Raw genomic sequence first — 6,462 nt, 5'->3', positions numbered from 1 at the left:
GATTACCAATTATTCAGATTCACGAAGTAGGTCACACACACAGATATGCATACACGTGTGTGTATATACATGTGTTTTCGCAGAGAAATCTCATACATTTGAATCGCGGCTTGTTTTATTTATTGGTTCATTTAATTATTTCATTTTATTTGTATTTTATATGTCATTGCTGATTGGTTGTAGTGTTTCTTCTTATTGATTCATTTATTTCATTTTGATTGTCTGTCGTATAATTCTTTTTATTTTGATTGGTTAGTTATTAGTTAATTTATTATTATTGGTCGTGTTTAATTATTCATAAGTTATTGGTTCGTGGCGTCACGTGCGGAACGCGGGACGTGACACCCCCGCCCTTGGTGTTCAAATTTCCGAAGGAAATTTGACTGATCGTAGCAGATGTAGTTGCGATTGGTTGTTGGTCCATCCTAACGGGCAACAGCGCGAACTACAATTCCTTACATCAAAAGATTTCTTTGGGGTTATTGTGTCGTGTTAAGATTGACATTTATGCATTGCAGACAAAATATCGCGGGTTGGAGTTTTGTTATTTGTATTTCACACAATCTACAACGCGCTCTTTGAATTTGTGTGCATAAAAACGTGTTGGAGGGTCTTCGTATGGGTCGCGATAGCCTAAGTCTAGATTATCGTACCCGTCTTTTTATTATTTTTTTATTAGAAATATAATTTATTTGTAAGGTATTAAAGTTACTACATACATGCGTTGATTGGTGGTGGATGTCCCTAATATGTGGTGACTTTTGCCAATATCGAATTAATTATCTATCTGTTAATTATTTTTAACTTTATTTTAGTAGGTGACGTGTAATTCAAATAAAATTAATATTATTTATGTATATGTGTTTCATTGCGCGTGCGTAAGGACTATTCCCTATTCGTGACAATCTAAGATGGCCGTTCATGAATGTCTCTAGTATATGGTGAATTTTATTCATGCGGTTTTGTTATTTATTTGTTAATTATTTGTGACTTTATTTTAGCAGTTGACGTATAATTGAAGTGGGAATAATATTATTCTGTATTTATTTTAGTATGTATAATTATTGCATGTAGTTCATTGCGCATGCGTGAGAACTGCTTCACGCTCGCGACGGATTTCCAAAATGGATGTTTGTGTACGTCTTAAATAAGAGTGTGGTGTTTTGTAAATTTGTTTGATATTGTAATAATTGTTTTGTTACTTAGTTTCAACTCCGTTCTAGTGAAGTGTCAACGTCTAGTTTTGTGTTCGTCGTAATGTGTATGTTTAATTTAACATTGTTTTGTATTTGTTGTAATATGTGTATATATACTGTGTGTTATTTTAATGTAATAGCGTGTGGATTATATCGTTGTCGAAAATATTAATTACTAATAGAATCGTTTCACTGTTTAATTATAAGGTAGTTTATATTTATGTAGCTTTTGTTTAATTGGTTTAATCTAATGCGTGCATAGTGTCACCAGTCACCACTGTGTAGTATAACCTTATTTCTTTATACGTAATTTAATATAGTAATGTTGTAATAGCTTAACACAATATGATAATTCCTAATTTTAATCATGTTTGATTATTAATGCTCGGCTAATCTATCTTGATTAATTTCTAGCCTATTTCTATTTTATTAGCTATTTCTATATCTTCCCTATTAATCTGTTGTTACTTAGTAATTATGTGATTTATTATTAGTGATTTATTATTATTTCATATTTGTATAGTATAATTTTTTGAGCTAATCTATGTATTATTGGTTAAAACTTGTTTATTGAATTATTACCGTTTGTAGTTTCTCAAATCCTATTCCTTCGATGCTGCGTTACCGTGTGTAAGGCATCATCCGGTTTTTATTACATTCAAAATACTTACTACAGATACCTTCATTCATCCTATATTTGTGAGTATAAACATATCATTTAGTTAATTAATTCAATATGCACGTAGTGCATTGTGTGAGCGACCGCTATTGTGCATTACAAATCTGTTTCTATATGTGAGGTATAATAATAATCGTGTAATGTAAGTCGAGACTAATTCATGTATTATAGATTAGAACTTGTACACTATATTATTACTGTTCATAGTTACTTCGTCTTTATTCTCCAAGTCTACACGCTACGTCGCTCACGTAAGACACCTACCCGACGTAATTGGCAATCTTGTTGTAAGTTTTAATAGTATTATTTCTTTTCATATATGTCAAGGCAATTGAGGCCAGTTCTTGCATTCGTTTCAGCTGGCAGTCGTATTCTATGTTCTACGGAGTGGATCCATAATTTATCTCTGCGGAATTCCTGCATGTACACTTCCTTCTACAATGATTAGTTGTGGACTAGGTACTTTTTACTTTCACTGCCTTTAATTATGTTATTGAATTAACACGTTTTATAGAACGCAAATAGTAATCTTTCTTTTGTTTTTAGGTTTCCACTATCTGCACTATTCGACAAGCAGTGTCGCACTTACTTTGGTTTAACCACGATATTGTTATAATCGTTTAGTACTATTATATTTTGTATTAAGGTAATTGAGGTTAATTCTTCCATTTGTTTCAGATGGCTGTCATACGTTATGTTTTACGAATATGGGCTTATGGCATGTCTTTGCATATACACTTCCTTTTACAATAGTTAATTGTTCACAAGGTACTTTTCACTTTCACCGTTTTAATCACTTTATTGAATTAATACATTTTATATTTGAGTAATGTTTAGAAAGTACATAGTAATTTCCTTTTCTTTTTAGGTTTCCATTATCCGCATTATTCGACGAGCAGCACTACACTACATACTACTGTACTGTGTTACCTTCTGAAAACGTTTCGTTTATTGTTTATTTCGGTTATGCGCTAATTTTAACTTATTTAAGTGCACTGTTCGCGGAATCCCTTTCACTTCAATCATGACGTTTTGGTTTTCTAAAATTTCTAACACTCTATGCGGTCCCGAATATTGGTCGGAAAATTTTCCTCTTCTGGGTTCCTTTAATAGATATACTAGATCTCCTATTTTGAAATTTTGCGGGTTGATTCGTCTGTCATAGTATTCTTTTGACTTTAATTTGGATTTTATCAGATTTTCTCTTGCCATTTGTTGAACGGTGACGATTTTATCGAACAGGTCTCTGAGATACTCTGCATATGTTGGTTCCATATTCTCCTCGGTTATCATCTCGCCAGTAGGTTCTCTGGCTAAGTGCCCAAAGACTAGTTCGTGTGGGGAGAATTTTGTTCCTTCGTGTACGGAGGTATTGTAGGAGAACATGGCTAATTCCACCCATTCGTCCCAGTTTCTGGAATTTTCGATGTACAGGTTGAGGTATTCAGTTAATACGTGGTGAGATCTTTCGATGGAGCCGTTGCTTTGTGGATGGTATGCTGACGTGGTATACCTTTTTATGCGAAATCTTTTTGCTACTTTTTTCATCAGCGAGGATGTAAAATTTGCTCCCCGATCAGTAAGGATAGCCCTCGGTGAACCGAATCGGCAAATGAATTGTTTTACGAAAACGTCAGCTATCTCGGCCGAAGAGATTCCTGCCATCGGGATCCCGATTGAATATTTTGTCAGTAAGTCTTGGATAGTTAATATGTATTTATTTCCCTTTTGTGTCTGTGGTAATGGACCGACGATATCCATACTAATTTTATCGAACGCTTTACCTGGTGTGTCTGTGAGCACCATGGGTTGCCTTGTTTTTATTCTGGTTAACTTTTTCAATTGGCATTCTTTGCATGTTCTCACGTATTCCTGGATTTCTTTCTTCATGGTTTTCCAATAGTAGTATTGTCGTACTCTTTGGTAAGTTTTTGTTTCTCCCTTATGTCCTGCTACAGGTGATTCGTGCTTTTCTCGTATTATGTTGCTTCGCGCTTCCACCGGTGGGATAATTATTTCCCCGGTACAGATGGTAATAGCTATGGTTTCTCCCATGAATACTTCTTTCAGTTTCCTGATTGTATATCGCCAAGGTATTTCTTCCAGGTTTGTTTTGCTGATGCTAAAGGACGTTAATTGGTTTTCTTTTACCACATCCAGTAAAGATTTCAATGAGTTCAATATATTTTCTGGCGTTATTGGAGAGTTTCGATCTTCCTTTACGGGTAGGGACACGATGTATTTTCCGGAATCTTGATTCAATATTACTCTTCCCAACATTAAATCTCTATAATACGGCAGTTTTCCTGCTTCCTTCATTTCTAAGGCCCCTTTATCTATCGGAGTGCCATGTATATCGACGAATATTATTCTATGGTCGTTTACTCTCGTAATCGAGTCTCGCGTTTCCAAGATTCTTAGCTCTGAAAGTACCGCAGGCATTGCGTCCTTTCCTTGTTGCTGAATTGGTTCGGAAATTGTTATAGGGGGTTCTTCTTCATTCGTTTTATCGATGTCGGTTATCTCTTGAGTGATTGTTTCCTCGTCTGTGTTTACGTCGATTTCGGCTAATGCGTGGTCAAAATGTTTTGTGGGTGTTTCTTCTATGGTGACGTGTTTTCGAATGGAAATTTTTTCTTGTTTTCCTGGTCTATTGTGTTGCGATAGTTCGCGTGGTTTAACTTCAAACGTGGGGGAGTCTTCGGTTAGTGTGTCTAGTTCAAATCTCTTGGGTGCGGGATATCGACTCGGTGAATCTTCCTCTCTTTTCCTGATTGGCAAACAAACCTCAGGGGGGTTTCTAGATAAGGCGTCTGCATTCGCGTTTGCCTTACCTTCTTTGTGTATAATGTCGAATTCGAAATCCGCCAATTTTAGTTTCCACTTCCAAATTCTTGAAGTAGGATCTTTGATAGAATGCATCCACACCAGAGGTTTATGATCGGTTATAATGGTGAATTTTCTCCCGTACAAATACGGTCGGAAGTGCATTGCGCTGTAAACGATCGCTAGGCATTCCTTTTCTATCGTGGAATAATTTTGTTCGGCGGGGTTCAATAATCTTGAGGCGTATGCGATCGGTAGGTCTTTTCCGATAGGTCCTTGGCTTAGTACGCCGCCCACGGCATATCCAGATGCGTCTGTCGTGAGATTGAATGGTTGAGAGAAGTCCGGGTACTGCAAAATGGGTTCTGTTATAAGGGCTGTTTTCAAGGTGTTGAATGCATCTTCTTGGTTTTCCGTCCACTTGAACGCAACGTCCTTTTTTAGTAATTGCGTCAATGGTTTCGCAACCTTGGAGAAATTGGGTATGAACCTTCGGTAATATCCAGCTAATCCCAAAAATTGTTTAACATTTTTTGATTTCCTTGGCCGTGGAAAATTTGAAACTGCCTCGATTTTCTTTGGGTCAGGTTTAACTCCATTCTCACTGATTACATGTCCCAAATATTTTACTTCGTGCCGTAAGAATTCGCACTTGTCCGGTTGCAGTTGCAATTTAGCTCTCCGTAATCTGTCCATAAGTCGATTAAATTTAATCTCATTTTCGTGAATGGATGTGGAATAAATTACTATATCATCCAGATAAACGAACAGCTCTATTCCTTGCAACCCTGACAGTATCGAATTCATCAACCGCTGGAACGTTGCTGGTGCATTTTTCAGTCCGAAAGGCATTCGTTTGAACTGAAAATGACCATATGGCGTCGAGAATGCAGTTTTGTGGGCATCTTTCGATGACATATGGATTTGGTGGAACCCAGATGCTAGATCGAACGTGGAAAAGTATTTCGCACTTCCCAATTGGTCCAATATTTCAGTGATATTGGGTAGTGGATAGGCATCGCCTATTGTTTTGTCATTTAATTTCCTGTAATCAATAACCATTCTCCATCGTTTATTACCTTGAGAGTCCGGTTTCTTCGGCACGATCCATAATGGGGAGTTATACGGAAATGTCGATGATTCCACAACGTCCGTTTCTAGTAGTTCTTGAATTTGGCGGTTTATTTCTTCCCGATGTACGGGAGGATACCGGTATTGTTTAACATTGATCGGTATCTCATCTGTGGTAGCAATTTCGTGTTGTAAAACGTCTGTTCCTTCTAGTGTCTCCCCTGGGAGATGAAATCTATCTTGATTCTTCCGTATTAGCGCTTCGACGTTCCTCTTTTCTTCTTCATTTAAATGCTCTAGTCGCAATAATTCCATTATTTTGTCGAACCTATTTCCCTCAGATGCTGAAACGGCGTTGCACGTAGTATCAGAGGGCGGAGTAGGAGTTGCAAATTTTTTTATTACTATTGTGGGTACGGTAAATTCGTAATCCCTCGAGGTGGTATTAATTATTCTTAAATAACCACGTCCCTTATGGTTTTTCACGACCGCATTTCCGAAATAGACTCCCTTAATCGGTTCGATTTTGGGGATGAATCCCTCAATTTCCTCCGGATTTGCGATATTTATGGTACAGGGTACCGAACTTCGTTTCGGCACAATTATCTTTTCTTTTGTATCAAACGGGATGTAGATATCCCCCCATTTGATATGTTTTTGCCCGTAATCCAAACGGGCTCTGTATTTTGC

The 6,462-nt window shown here is 37.0% G+C and overlaps 1 long non-coding RNA gene across 2 annotated transcripts; it reads left to right on the top strand.

Annotated features, from left to right (window-relative positions):
- The first annotated feature begins 1,680 nt into the window (after window positions 1-1,680).
- Window positions 1,681-3,419, top strand: LOC126928010 (uncharacterized). Of its 2 annotated transcripts, none has more exons than XR_007716170.1 (4): window positions 1,681-1,895; window positions 2,203-2,334; window positions 2,422-2,493; window positions 2,554-3,419. It is a non-coding gene; the product is annotated as an uncharacterized LOC126928010 (long non-coding RNA). The 2 variants fall into 2 exon arrangements; XR_007716171.1 differs by having other exon boundaries at window positions 2,235-2,334; window positions 2,554-3,418.
- Window positions 3,420-6,462: the final 3,043 nt, after the last annotated feature.

The sequence above is a fragment of the Bombus affinis genome, unplaced genomic scaffold, assembly GCF_024516045.1.
Source record: "Bombus affinis isolate iyBomAffi1 unplaced genomic scaffold, iyBomAffi1.2 ctg00000450.1, whole genome shotgun sequence".
NCBI lineage: Eukaryota > Metazoa > Arthropoda > Insecta > Hymenoptera > Apidae > Bombus > Bombus affinis.
This window is presented reverse-complemented; position numbering and strand designations above follow the sequence as displayed.